A 15,505-nucleotide genomic window follows, 5' to 3' on the forward strand; every position below is an offset into this window, starting at 1 on the left:
GATGACACAAAATTATTTTTCTTAGTCATTCATTTCTTAGTCATTCAGAGAGGACTGTGAGGAACTTCAGAGGGTAGTAACCAAGTTAGGTAAATGGGTAATACAGTGGAAGATGAAATTCAGTGTTAGCAAATGCAATGTAATGCACATTGAAGGGGAAAAAATTGTACTTTTCAGACAGCTTACAGGATTCTAAATTAACAGTACTGACTGAAGAAAGGGACCTGGGCATCACTGTGGCTGGTTCACTGAAGACTCAATGTGCAACTGCATTAAAATAGAAAAATTAGGAAGCATAAGAAATTGGATGGAGAATAATTCAGAAAATATTATATTGCCATTATATACATCAATGGTGTGGCCTCATCTGGAATATTGTGTGCAGGACTTGTCACCTCATCTTAAAAAGGGCATTGCAGAATTAGAGGGAGATCAGAGATGAACATAAAGAATGATGGAAATGGTCTCATATCGAAAGAGATGGGATTGTTCACCTTAAAAAGGAGAAGGATAAGAAGAGGCATGTTAAAAATATATAAAATAATGAATTGTCTAAGAAGATAGATCAGGAGCTTCTGTTTTACCTGTCTCTTAATACAAGACCAAGGGGACGTTCAATGACGATAAAAGGCAGCAAATTTAACACTGATAAAAGGAAAGATTTCCCCCCACACAGTGCTTACTTAGACCAAGGAACTCTTGCCACAGGATGTCACTGAGGCCAAGTTCAGCAAGCTTCAGAGAAGGACTGGACATTCATATGGACAACAATATCCAGCGTTATCATAGTTAATGCTAACAAAAAGAGTATGGAAAGATATAAAACCTCATGCTTTGAGCCAATCTTTAAGTATTAGGGATTAAGTCGAGACCTTCCAGGGAGGGAGATAATCCCACATATACCTACTGTGGGATTCCTTCCACCTTCCTCCAAAGCATCTGGTGCTGGCCACAGTTGGAGACAGGATACTGGAGTAGACAGACCATAGGTCTGATCCATTATAGCAGTTCCTGTTTTCATATGCCGTCTGAGCTTAGATAGGTGTTTTTGCTGGGCTATATAATATCAATTGACTGTCAACAACAGCCATGGCTTTCTTCATGTGTTTGGCAACAAAGAGATCTTATAATTGAATAATTAGAATTCTGCAAGCTACAGTTTGCTAATGTGAGCATATGCTATACCTGGGGAACGACTGATGCAGATTTTAAAACATTCCCTTTTATTCCGGTTTTAAAGTGAAGTGACAAGAAATGGTTAAAGGAAGACATATAGCCTGAATCCCTCCTCTTCTGTCCTACATGACTTTTTACAACACACAAGCGCCATGAGCCAGACAGATAGGGCACTCAGTATCTTTCATTTTCTGCAAATACTCTGTATTTAAAATACTACTCCAGTGGTTTCTGACTACTGCTTAGGGCAATTTTGCTTAGCCTAGCAGAATGTCCTGGAAACTACTGGCAACGATTTAGCCCCCAAAATTGGAACACATTTAGCAGAGACAGAAAGCCTGTGAACAAATAATGGACCAGTGCCAGAGTAAATACGTGTGGTTCATGAGCTGCGGTCAGAAATGTCTCTCTTTCAGTATGCAGCGCAAATCTTCTGCCAACATTTGCCATAAAGTTATTACACAAAGCAGTTTTTCCTCTCAGTAAGACAAACTCAATGAAAGACTGCTTCTAGTCCAGCAGCCTACCATTAGGGCTGCAATAGCCTGTCATACCAGAAGAAACCTGTGTGCAGTGGTGTCCTTTCAAGCTCCGCTTTTCATTATGTTCGTTGGGCCTTCTGTGCACACACACACGCACACAAAGGCTCCTCACAGCTCAACACTCCTCCAGGATCGCATGACAAACCACAGAGCGAGGCCTGTTTGCCTCTCCATCCAAACCCAAATCCTGGCCCTGATCACTCAAGTCCTTTTAAAGCACTTTATGAGGCTATCATTACAGAGTGAAGTATTAAAGGCATCATCACCATGCATCAATGCCACCTTCCTTTTCAGATTTCTGTCAATGGCTCTGAGACAGATGGGGACAAATGTAAATCACCACCATTTTATTATTATTATTAAAATAAAAAGGAAGTCAACTACTGAACCGCAATATTGCAGAAGGATTTAATGGGTCTGTATTGCAAAATACCACTGCAGTTTTCTGGTGAATGGTCTTTGCCGTAGGGTTTTGGTTGCATAAGATTTCTATTCTAGTATCCTATATCTTGTCAACCACTGAAACCCAGGAAGAGGCAACTTATGCTATATATAATTGACCAGGAGAAGCTAATGAATTTGTATCACCTCTCAGTATCATTAAGAACCCTAAGTAGAATCTCTTAGCTGAAAGCAAAACTGTCAGAGATGGTCACGATTTGCCGTTCTCTCACCTGAAGGTTACTTCGAACCATTATTAACTTTTCAATCCAAAAAGAGAATGAAAGCCTTTTTGTAGGAATAGCTCAGTCATTCTCAGTCAAATCAACACGAGGGGAAAATAGAATCGTAAACCAAAACTAGATTTCCTGATCTATTTGCCCTTCCTTCTCATAATAAGTAGAAGCACAGAAACGGAGACGAAAACCTCCAAATACTGAATATATAGGTCAGGCCTCAAAGCAAACACTTGCTCACCCCAGGAACATTGCCATATAGACTCTACTACCACGGATCTGATCAGGAAGGGAAACAGCTGAAGAAGTGAAACATTATCATTTTGTTTAAAATCTTTTTCTGCCCCCAAAATACACATCCTGCCCGCTCTCTAACACAACTCTGTTACAGAGTCACAGGCCCGATGCTCTGGAACTGCTTGGTAGGAAGCCAGATAGGACTCTGGGTAGCGTGGCTCCACTCAGGGCATGCTGTCCAGGGCAAAAAGCCACCTTGGCGATGGCCTTCCTGGTCTGACTCTGGAGCATTCAGCATCCCGGTTCACACCACATAGTTCACCTTGGTGGGGGAAGCCAGAGGGCCCCGCACCCCAACTCTGCAGTCATCAGTGCTTCGCAGCCAGCGTTGTAAAGCAGAAGGCTTTACTGGTCAACAGGAACAGAGCATAGCACAAAGTGTGGTTGTTCAGAAGTCAGTGACTTTCAGCAGAGTCCGTCTTGGGGGAACTCCAGGCCAGACGGCCGGGATTCCCCCTCTTCCAGTCCCCCACAGCAGACTGCCCCACATCCTCCTGCCTGACCTCTGACAAGCCCATTGCTTCTTCTCTGGTCTTTTGTCCTGTTTCCCTGGCAAAAGGTGTTTCCCTGGCAAAAGGTCGCATCCCCCTCCTGGGTCTCAGGTTACAAAGGGTGTCAGCCATCACCTATGTGCAGACCTCTGAGCAGCCTCCCATGCCCTGAGGGCCTCAGCAAAAGTCACACACCCAATTCCCACCGCCTAGGCATTGGTGGAATACAGAGGGAAATTGAGGTACACACAGTGTTAGTATAGGACAGTAAGACTCACATGCAACATAACAAGGTGAATAAAACCCCACTTTGTCACAAACACACACCCACTCATTATTATATATACACTCCACTCCCATTTATCCAAATGCCCTTTATCTGACAATCCTTGTTATCCACCTGTAACCTCTCAATTAGCTTCTTAGCACCTGTTAGCTTTAATAAACAGTGTTGCATTTGTATAGTGGTTCTGAGAGGTTACCTGTGGTTAGTGAGACCTAATTCTGTTTCAGCAGCAACAGCAGCGCTGCAGGACAATGTCAAAAAGAAAAAGATCTGTATTGGATCTAGAGCAGAAACCACAGATTCTTGAGGTTGTTTACTGATATTTTTGACGTCATGCAGTGTTACAATCAGGGGTGCCGGAACAGGGTGACCAGGCCCCCACCTACTTTTTACTGGCTGTAAGGGTGAGAGACGGTGGGAAGGGGAGGAGAGGAGCGACCGGGGCTAGAGGAGAAGGGGTGGTGCACGGGTGGTGACTCTGGTAGAAGGGGCGTGTGAGGGCGGGGCCTCGGAGGGAGGGGTGGTGTAAGGGGAGGGGCCACCATTCGGGCTCTAGTGCCCCCCTCCCACTTTTAGGAAGCTTCGGCCACTCCTGGGTGCAACACTGATCACTCCACCATGTGCAACATCTGGGAGGTGAGGGACAAGCTACAGAGCTGTGCTGTGAGCATGGACAGCGGCGTCTGGGTGAAAGAAAGGAAAACCATGCATGTGTGCCATGACAAGGTCTTGGATTATGCAGTACACATGTGGGTTGTACACAGCTGCATGAAAGGTACACTGATATCCGGCTCTGTGCTTAAAGAGAAGGTAAAGCACTTCCACAGAGAGCTGAATGGTCAAGAGGCAGTTTTTACAGTTCAACTGGTTTGAACAGCGGCATGGCACCCATCAGACGAGTATCAGTGAAATAATGAGCAAAGCTAATGATTCCAATCACACCTTTCTGTAGCCAGCTGCTGGAGATTATGGAAACATAGGCAGGGGTGCTGGTACAATTTGTACAGTGCGGGTGCTCAGAGCCATTGAACCAAACTGCAAATCCTAGATATGATGGAAACCACTTCAAACCAGGGCGTGCGGCAGCATCCCTAGTTCCAGCACCTATGAATATCGGGCTCCCAGACCCCTGGTGTATCTGATGCCTCTGATCAAGAGCAAGAAGCAATCAGCAACCTCTGCACCATTCGCAAACAATTTTCTTTTCATGCCCAGGAGGCGGAAAACCGGGTTGAGACAGACAAAGCTGATGTGGGGTACAGAGACTAGTCCGGCAGTGAGTTTGTGTAATCTGGGTTACAGCAGGAGCAGACCGAAGTTTGTGAAACTGGTGATGTGGGAGTCCTGACTGGTGCCTGGAGAAAGCTATCGTTAGAAAAGCAGGCTAACACAGATGACGTACAAATTCTACTGTTGTGTCAACTCCATCAAAAGGGTGTACAAAAAAGAAATGCTCACAAATGACAGACTGTGATTAGTCTTTTTTTTTTTTTAAAGATAAATTCTTCAGAATTAAATTAGGTCCACAGTGGCTTTAATCCCATTCTGGGATTTTAATAAGATCAATAAAGTTGTTTTCTAACTCTTTCATCAAGTGCAAAATATTAAGCGCATCAGTGTTAGTCCTTGTTCCCCATATTTCTGGATCAGTGAAACTGCAGCTCAAAATAGCACTTCTGTTTATCCAGACGCCCAGTTATCCGAAAGTTTTGGATGTTCCCAGGCCATTTGGATAAATGGAGTGGACTGTACAGATAAAATAGCCGCACAATGTTTCCAGCCAGGTAGAAGGAGAACAGGACACTGTGGGATAGAAGGGGAGTCTTAATGAAAATACCTGAGGCAATAGGAATCCTGTTGTTTGCCACAGCTGAATTAAACTCTGGGTCAGATTTGTTGCTGAGAGTCTCTGGATATCTCCCATTGAATGCATCCAGGCAAATGAGGCGAATGTATTTCAATGGCACCAGCTAGACGCTGAATGGCAGTGACAGAGATGGAAGCCAGCCTAAATTTGTCTTTGGAATATTTCTTCATGCTAAATCCTTCAACCCCTCTCCCAACCCAGCTTTCCCTAAAAACAACTGAATCCATTTCCTTCCCTCTTCCCCCATCCCTTCAATAAACACGCATCGTTCTGTGCTCTCTCTGCCGCAGCCAGCAGATGTAATAATAATGGCTGCTGAGCTTTTGCAAGGAGTCTTGCAATCCTACCACCTTCCCCTCCCCCAAGGTAAAAGAGAACAGGCTGACATGGATTCAAAATGCACAGGCAATATAATGGTAGCAAATTACTTTGAAAAGAAAAAGGTTCCGTAGCGCACATGTCAATTCAACCCACGGTTACAAGGCAAGGTTTCAGCTTCATCATTTGTGTGCCCTCCCCCCACACCCCAATTTCTCTCCGGAAGGAGAAGTCCCTGCGCTACAGAGCAATAGGAATGTCTTTGCTGGAAAGGGGGGAAATAGGTCCAGTTATTGCATCCTGCCCTCCATACACACAGCATAGCTACTCCATTCACATAATTATTTTCAGGGCACACTTGAAAGATGTGAATTAATTAATTCTTTTCTGGCTCTGCTGCTTAATTCCTTGATGTAGGTTATCCCGGCTCAATGCATGTTTTCCTAAGAAGCCCCATCCAGTATGTGCCATTAGGCTCTTGTCACAACAAAGATTTTGCAAAGCCAGCGATACAATCTCTGCTAAAACTCAGGGAGAAACAGGGCTTAGCCATCATTTCAGAAATCTATTTACATCCTTAGGGAGATTGCTTTGGGAAATGATTGGGCTGTTTAGTACTATATTTGTTTATCTTGCTAGCCAATTAAAAGAAGCTTGTCTAGTGCCCTGAAGAACCAAGACAATACCACTAGTTTTGCGTATGCCAAATTGTCAGCTGTCATTCTGGACCCACAGCTATGAAATGGTGAGAGATTATTTTGTCCCCATAATATGTATTTGCTTGTCTGTGCTCTTCCTATCTATCCTGTTCTTGGTTGGCCCTTGCGTTGTGGTTTTGCAATTCATAATACATTTTACAAACCTCCATATTTTTGGCTCTTAGGCTCTTTCAAAGGCATAGCAGAAACACAATTGAGAAATGGTGTAAATCAAACGGATCCACATTTCTGATGTGTAATGTGGCCAGGGTGTCTGGACACTGTCAGGGCATTGTAGCACATATCCCAAAGTGACTTTGTTATAAGAAAGGAGTTTAATTTTTTTCCTCTTTGTAACCTTGTGAAATTTCCACATTAAAAAGCAATCACATCTTTCAAACCAGCAATGATTGTGTTTGGCATAATGGCTGTAAACCCCTAGTGTGCTGGGCTGAGCTTGTTTGGACTAAAACAAAATCAGCTTTCAAAATAAATCATCTGCAACAACATTATATTCCCAGATCTTATAATCCTATTAACAAAATTTCATTTTTCATTGCCACCAGACTGACAGGATTGGCCATGTGTCAATGCATAGAAACAGAAAGCCAGTTAAGGATGTAGCCAAGACCTGCAGTGCAGGCCCAAGACTAGCTCTGCCAGAGCCTGTGGTTAGAAGCTCTTAATGACTATTGTAAGCCCTTAAATATAATCATCTGTATTTTACCTCCACCTAATGTACTTCATGTGTAACATGTTTATCTGTTCATACAGCAGTTCAAGAGACTCAACAAATAGCTCTGTTTGAAGAACTAGGGAACGGGTAGCCACAACGGGTCTTCAGTGAATAAGACCTCTATGAAAATTACATAAGAGTGCCAAGGTGCTCACTGAAAATGTGTCCAAATTAGCCTCCGCAAAGTCTCTTTGCCAGAAGTGGAAATTAAGTGGTAATATCAAAAAGCAACTTTACTTATATATAATTCCAGATTTCTCTATGTGTATTTTTTAAAAATGACAAGACTGAATCCTACAATCCTTTTCGTGGGCTTGTTTTGCAAACCCTCACACATGCAGGTAGTTCCTCTGAGGTCAGATGGCTTTGTTGAAGTCAATGGGATTACTCACATAAGTGAGGATTACTAGGAATTTACGGGCTCGGGTCCAGTGTCCTTACTCAGGTAAATTGCTCGTTGAAATCAATGGGAGTTTTGCTGAGTAAAACATGCATAAACAAATGTGGTATTTAGCCCAGAAAAAGATAATTTTATGATAATATAATAGGGTTTCTCCTTCCAGAAATGAGAAGGAACTCCCAGATAGTGCTAAGTAAGAACAGAAACAGAAAGGTAGACTCACCTTGTATTAGGCATACAAAGTTCTGCTAAGAACTGTGAGTACCATTATTTATCCATGGATTTTATCAGTTAGGAAATCATCCTGCTGTAAACATCATGTTCTATAACAGTTACCTGGCTGCAGGGGTTGGTAGCTGAGGTCAGCTTTTAATCTTCCATCCTAAAATACTGGTCACAAGCTTTTGGCTTCTATTTGTACTGAATGTAATCAGATATTATACTGGAAAAGGTAATTATCTTTTGGTTGAAATATTTAAACAAAGAAAGACACAAAAACCCCTGTGCCACGATTTTCTTCAGGCCAAACTTGTACTGATCTGCAAAGACAATGAAAGAGAACAAGAGCAGAGTCATAGGAGGAAAAAAACCTTGAGGTTTAAAAATACATGCCCCTGCTGACCGCATTTTTCACTTTTCTTACAAAGAATGAAGTAATGAAATGCTGACTGAGGAATGCAAACACTCTTTATTTTTTACATTTTCCTTTTATTAGTTCACCAGTGCTCTAGTGATTTCTCTATAGTACAGGTAAAAAGGTGATGGCTCTCTACAACCACAAGAAAACATATATGTGATTGAATGTAACCTCTAGTTAGAAATAGATACAGTGATAGCTGTAGTTTGACAGTGTTACTGCTCTTCTGCTAGTTCATCTTGCTGTTAATTAAATGTATTTACTGAAACTTTATATATAAATTTGAAACCAATAATGTAAAAACTTAGATAAAAAAGGAAATAGACATAGCACTTTGTATGAAAAAATAAAAACCTACAGCATTTGCTGACAAAATGTCTTTGATGAGTTCTAAAGGTGAGCAAGTTCCTGATTTCAGCCCAGTCCTTCACCCACTGGAGTTTTGCTATTGACTTCAATTGGAGGCACAAGCACAGTATGGTCAACCCCAGGCATTCAAAATTCATGAGTTAGGCCCCCAAAATGAAGAGACTGGTTTAAAATCATGAGATTTTAAATATAACAAATGTTGAGTTCATGTGATTTGCCTTCTGGTTTTGAGTCTTTAGGGCTCATAGTGGTGAGTTTTTCTCCACAACCAAGAGGACTAGAAGTTTTAAAAAAAATTAAAAAAGAATATTTTTTTTTAAAAAAAGCAAGCTGAGGTGATGTTTGTTGCTGTCTTGTCCCGCAATAATCATATGAGGCCATGAAGCTCAAGAATTTATTCAACAACTTGTACAGGGTCCTTTGTGAGGGTTTGATCTAAGATGTCCAACCAGAAAAGCTTCCCTTTCCTTGAACTATTACATATAAAGCATTGGCTGGTATCAAAACCTGCTCCTGACACATCCTGCAGAGTACCTATATTTTGGTTCCATCTCTATTGATTTTCATTCCTGCAGTGTGCCCTGTCTGCAGTCTTATGATAGTGGATGTCATTTTCAAAGATGCTTTGATATCAGTCAGAGGATCTTTTCTATTTTGACCATTTTTTTCAGCTGATATTTTCCTTGAGGCATTGTCAACATCCTCCACCATTGTCATTCCATTTTGAGTTTCCAATCTTCCAGTTTTGGCAGGTCACCATCTATCTCACTCCCACGTTGAAAAGTCAATTTATTGCCTTGCTTTCCAATCCTTCGAGCTTCCTTACAGATTGCATTGTTGATAGCATTCTGGTTTGTTCTAAAGGAACCAAGGATCACCAAGGAGTCAACAAACATCACCACACCTGCCTTTATTTCTGCTCTGCTTATTTCTTGCAGTGCAGTGAGAATAGTTTCAACTTAGCCATGTAATTTGAGCTGCTGTATCCTGAACTGGTGCTCTTTCTTATATTCTCTCCATTAGGCCACTGGCTGAAGACACCACAACCAATAATCCTGAAGGAGTTTTCTTGTGAACCATCAGTGTAAACATGAATCTATTTGCCTCGTGACTAATACTGTTGAGTGGTCTTTTCTACAGTTTTCCTTAGCATGGCCAGGACGATGTGTTCCTTTGAGCAAGGTTCCAAAAAGAGAGACATTATCTAAAGCAAATAGGTTCACGTGGAGCAATTATTAGGCATACACATTTCTTTCTGCACTCTATCCTCTTGACATTATCAAGTGCTTCTGTTTCTTCAGTAGCCTTTTCACACCTTTCAAAACAAGATGATCGTTTCAGCCTTGATTTGGTTTTCCAGTTTCTCAGCAGACCTGAACAGTGATGACATTCTGGTAGGAAATGAAGATGATGTCCATACTGAATTCACTGTTCTTTTCTATGATTCTCAGGAGGTTACACATGAGACCCTAGTTCAGAAATTGCTGTTAGGGTGATCTTACAGCTCCAATTATCGTGTGAACTGCAGATGACAGCACAAGGTTGATCTTCGGAAGATTAGTGGGAGCAGTATGTGACCAAACAGGTATGCTGTATGTTGTTTTCAGTGTCCTAACACATGAACCCCAATTGGTGCTGGCAGTACATCATAGAAGTTTCAATTTCTTCTTTGTTTTGGCTGCCATCTTTCTGACTTGTGGGCCAAACCTTAGTTCCATCTTCAAGGTCACTCAAGATAAACCAGGTTCCTCTCAATGGCAATAGCGTCTCCATCCAATATCAATTTTGGATTGTAGTTAAACCTCCTATGATTTGGGTAAAGTAGGTGGACGTGGTTTTTGCTGGATTCAGCTGGAGTCTATGTCCCTTTGTCCATCTAGTTTCAATTTCCAAGTCCTCATTCAATTCATACTCCAATACATCTATTTCACGACCTGTGAAACAAAGTGCAAAATCATCTGCATATGTGAATACAGATGATGTCAAGCAGCCTGACAGTCCAGAGGAGTACAGGAGGAAAAGAATAGGACTTTAAATGAGCCCTGAGGAGCTCCTATCCTGAATGGGCTGGTCTGTGAAAAAAATGCCATTTAGTCTTACAGGTTTTTTTCCTATAACATAGAAAATCTCTTATCAAAAGGTACATTCTAGCACAGACTCCCAACCCATTGAGTTTCACTAAGAGCTTATCATGCCACCATCTCTATCAAATGCCTTACTGAGATTAATGGCTGTGGTGGCTTTTGTTGGATTCCATCAATCATAGGCTGACAGAAGGCCACCAGTAGGCCCATAATTGAGTTCAAGGGCCTGTATGCCATGTGGGTATGTTCTATTTTCCCTTCTTTTAGAAGTTGAGGTTCTTAAATAATAACAAGACTCCGGGAGCTGGGGCCTTAAGAAAAATGCCAAATATCACAAGATTTGTGACAATGTCATCAGAATTGGCCATTATGCAAATGAGCCTTTGAATCTGTTAAAATTTGATACAACCCAAGGCTGCAATTCTGCAAACACTTATGCGCATAAATAACTTTATGCATGTGAGTAACCCCATTTAATGGGGCATGTGGTACTCATTAAGTGTTTGTAGAATTGGGGTCCAGAGTTATTAAAATTTCTTTTCCCACCATGTTTGACAAAGGTCCAGATGCAGATAAGAATTTTCAATCAACATCCTTGTTGAGATGGTTTTATCAGTTTTACAATATCAAGTAAAAATAGTTGTTGACAACAAATCCAAACTGCACCAGTTCTGAATATAGATTAAGTTCTGTGTCCTGCTCACCGTAATCACCTGAATATTCAAGATTTTGTGACTACTAGTGTGAATAAGGCTAGCATTTGGCCCTGCATTTAAAAGTTGTCTCCTCAGCTCATGGCTGCATTTTCAGTTCTAAGCACAGTGTGGAACAGCCTAACACATTCTGATTAGAATGGATTTATTAAAATATAACTGAAGGGTTGTTAATACTTCACATAATATGTAAAGCCAGACACTGCTGAAGTTGGTAGGCACACAACTGACCTTCCTTTCTGCACCTTGGGCTGGATTCTGCAAGGCCACTGCACATGGAAGTCTCGGTGAAGTCAACAGGAGGATTTGTTTGGAAATTCCATGTAATCCTTGTTATGTTTTTTGTTTCCTTAAAAAGAAAGTATTCTCACCCTGATTCAGAGAGGTACCTACTTTTAAGCATGTGAGGAGTCCCATTGACTTCAATGGTCTCAATTACTTCGATGTTATAGGCACATGCTTAAACATCCTGCTGGATTCAGGGCCTTGATGAACAGGGATGGATTTAAGCATGTGTTTAAGTGTTTTGCTGAATCTGGGTTTATGTAATCTTTTCCCAAAACAAACTAGTGATTCCTACCCACCATCCAGAAGAACCCCTAGAATATCAAACTAGTGTGGGCGTGCAAGAATTTGGTTAGAATTATAACTGAGATTTTCCAAAGTGCCATGGGGATCTGGATGCCCAATTCTCATACATTTTAATAGGACGTGGGTGTCCATAGGCAGATTAGACAACCTCAGGCTCTATGCTGGTTTCTAACTTTCAAGTGTTTTCTATAAACATCTGCAGGAAACATATTGAAATAATTATGAAAAATATCTTGACATTTTCCTTTTAAGAACTTTCAGATTATTTCCCTAAAACATTGTTTTCGAAGGCAATTTGCTCAGAACATATTAAGAAGTGTATTTATCTAGCTGAAAAGATTAGTAATTCTCTTGAGATAAAACAAAAGATGGCACTTTATAACAACAGAGTGAAAGAATAGCATCCAAAAAATTCATACCAAGCAGACTCTTGCTATATCTCAGTTTACTCGGAGATCTTTAAATTAAGGTACTGAGACCTGATTGTACAGTATATAAATTCTATATCAGAATTCATCTAGCACAAACTGTCAAAGTTCTGTCCAAAGTCCTGGTCCACACCACGCTCCTTGTGCCAGCCACATCCCCTGTGCTTTCCTTTTCTTACTCACTCCGGTCCAGTTCACACTTACAGTGTTATCAACTTTCGTTATTTGATTGCATTTGTAGTGACTTGATTTTTTTTTTCTTATAGCCCCAGATACTGAAGTTATTTGATTTCATGAGAATCTCGGCTAAAAAGAACCCAACATGTACTATTTTCAAAAACTTAATTTAACATGTACTATTTTGGGTACTATGTACCCAACATGTACTATTTTAAAAAACTTTTAAGCCAATTTCCTGGGGGCACTGCTTGTGATTTTTGTACGCTTTTTTTTTTGTATTGTAAGATTGGCAATACTGCACTTGGTTTCAGACCAAATTAAGAAGTCATATTTTAACACTATTCCAGCAGAACTGACGTTTCTTCGCTAGGTCTTTCTTTATTTGTGGAGTGTGATGTGATTGTGGTTTGATAATTAATACTCTATAGACCATTTTAATATTTTACTGCTATTGAGGCAACAGCTATAAACCAGAAGCGAGTTCTCTTTTCTTTTTGTTTCGTATCCAGGTTTGATTGACATAGCAGCCTTTTTATTTCCTGGAAAGGCAATACTGTTGTTTAATAAGCTTACATTTTGTGGCATGAAAATTGTCGACAGAAAAACAAACATCAACAAAGATCAGCAGCCTGTTTAGCTTAATGGATATCTTAGGGCTGGATTGCTTAGGACTTGCCCACCTATGCTTCTAAGGTCATATCTTTATCTCTCCCTCTTGCTCTGAATCTAGGGGACATATTCTCCCACAGCAGGATATGAGTAGCTATTATTTTCTTCAATGGGGTATTATTTGTATCCTGTGGCTAAAGAATAGTGCTCCAAGAGTTTATCTGTTTACAGGGCCCTCTGTCTATCTCCCACTTTCTCCTCTTACTGGGCCACACATTTCTTTTCTCTCTCTCTCTCTCTCTCTCTCCTCCCCCCCCCCTTTGCTTTAAAGGCTCCATTTCTCTTTTTAGTCTTTTGTTGTTTTCTGAGTCTCTGTCCTGTAATTGTCTCTCTCATTCTCTCCCTCTGCTCTGTGCCTCCCTTTTCTCCTTTTCACTTGTGTTTTCTCTCTCTCCTCCAAGCCCACTGATTTTCTAATCCCTTTCTTCTTCAGCACACCCATTACAGTAGGATTGGCGGGCTGGAACGATAGCAGTGAACTGGAAATCAGGGATTCGCAACGTTCTTCTTTCTGAGGCCCCGCACAACGTGGTATAAAAACTCCACAGCCCACCTGTACCACAACAGCTGTTTTTCTGCATATAAAAGGCAGGTCCAGCATTAAGGGGTAGCAAGCAGGGCAATTGCCCAGGGCACCATATCATAGGGGGCCCCGTGAAGCTAAGTTTCTCAAGCTTCGGCTTCAGCCCTGAGTGGCAGGGTTTGGCACCTCAGACTTCAGCCCCCGGAGTGACACAATTTTGCCACCATAAGCACTCGAGTGCTCAGCACTATGTTAGCAGGAGACGCTCTCCCGCCGACATGGCTGCTGCTACTTGCTGGGCTGGTTTTCTTATGTCGTCGGGAGCGCTCTCTACCATCAGCATAACGTGGCTACATGAGCGCTCCTACAGCACCACGGCTGCATCGGTACAGCTGTGCTGCTGTAAGCTTGTAAGTGTAGACATGATATCCCATAGGCCTTGCAATAAATAAAGGGGGAATAGTTCCCTTTGATGGGCACCCAGCCAGCCAGTTAGCTGTAAAATCCTTCTTGGTAGCTGTTCTTTACTTGCTTTAAGGGTTAAAAGTCCCCCAAGTAAAGAAAAAAAAGTGGGCACCTGACCAAAAGAGCCAATGGGAAGGCAGAACTTTTTAAAATTGGGAAAGAAACTTTCCCTTTGTCTCTCTCTCTGGGCTAGGGTGACCAGATGTCCCGATTCTATAGGGACAGTCCTGATTTTAGGAGCTTTTTCTTATATAGGCACCTATTACTCCCCACCCACTGTCCCAATTTTTTACACTTGCTATCTGGTCACCCTACTCTAGGCTGATGGGACAGAGCAGCCATGCTATAAGCAGCTCAACCAGGTATGATTATAAGTCATCAGATCATGCCTAGAGCTACTTATCTGAACGCCAGTGTGTAAGTAGATCAGAATGTTTAGCTAGATGTGATTAGGGTTATTTCTTTTATTTTTTATTGGCTTGTGGACTCTTCTGTGCTAACCCCAGATGCTTTTGTTTGCTTGTAACCTTTAAGCTGAACCCCCACGAAGCTATTTTGGGTGCTTGATTTTTGGAATTGCTCTTTTAAAATCTAGCAAAAGCCTAAGTTCCAGATCTATTTTCTTTCTTTTTGTTTTAATAAAATTTACCTTTTTTAAGAACAGGATTGGATTTTTGGTGTCCTAAGAGGTTTGTGCATGTTGTTTGATTAGCTGGTAGCCACAACTAATTTCCTTTGTTTTATTTCTCAGCTCTCCCCTGGAGGGGGGTGAAAAGGCTTGAGGGCACCCCACAGGGAGGAATTCCCAAGTGCTCCTTCCTGGGTTCAAAGGGAGTTTTGTTGCATTTGGATGGTGGCAGCGTTTACCAAGCCAAGGTCTGAGAAAAGCTGTAACCTTGGGAGTTTAATTCAAGCCTGGAGTGGCCAATATTAATTTTTTTAAATCCTTGCGGGCCCCATTTCAGCACTCGGAGTGACAGAGTGGGATTCAGCCTTGACAGGCCTGGTCTACACTAGGGGAGGGATCGATCTAAGTTACGCAACTTCAGCCATGTGAATAAAGTAGCTGAAGTCGATGTACTTAGATTGACTTACTGTGGTGTCTTCATTGTGATGGGGCGACTGCTGCCGCTCCCCCGTCGACTCTGCTTGTGCCTCTAGCCCGCATGGAGTATCAAAGTCGACAGAAGAGTGCTCGGGGGGAAGGGGGGGGGTCAATTTATCGCGTCTAGTCTAGACGCGATAAACCAATCCAGCGGCTAGTATAGACATACCCATAAGAGAGTTCAAAGGATGAAGAGAACATTGTCCTGAGTAAATGGACACAAACACCTTCAGCCGGTGTGAACTGACATCAC

Source organism: Natator depressus, chromosome 2 (assembly GCF_965152275.1).
Source record: "Natator depressus isolate rNatDep1 chromosome 2, rNatDep2.hap1, whole genome shotgun sequence".
Classification (NCBI taxonomy): Eukaryota; Metazoa; Chordata; order Testudines; family Cheloniidae; genus Natator; species Natator depressus.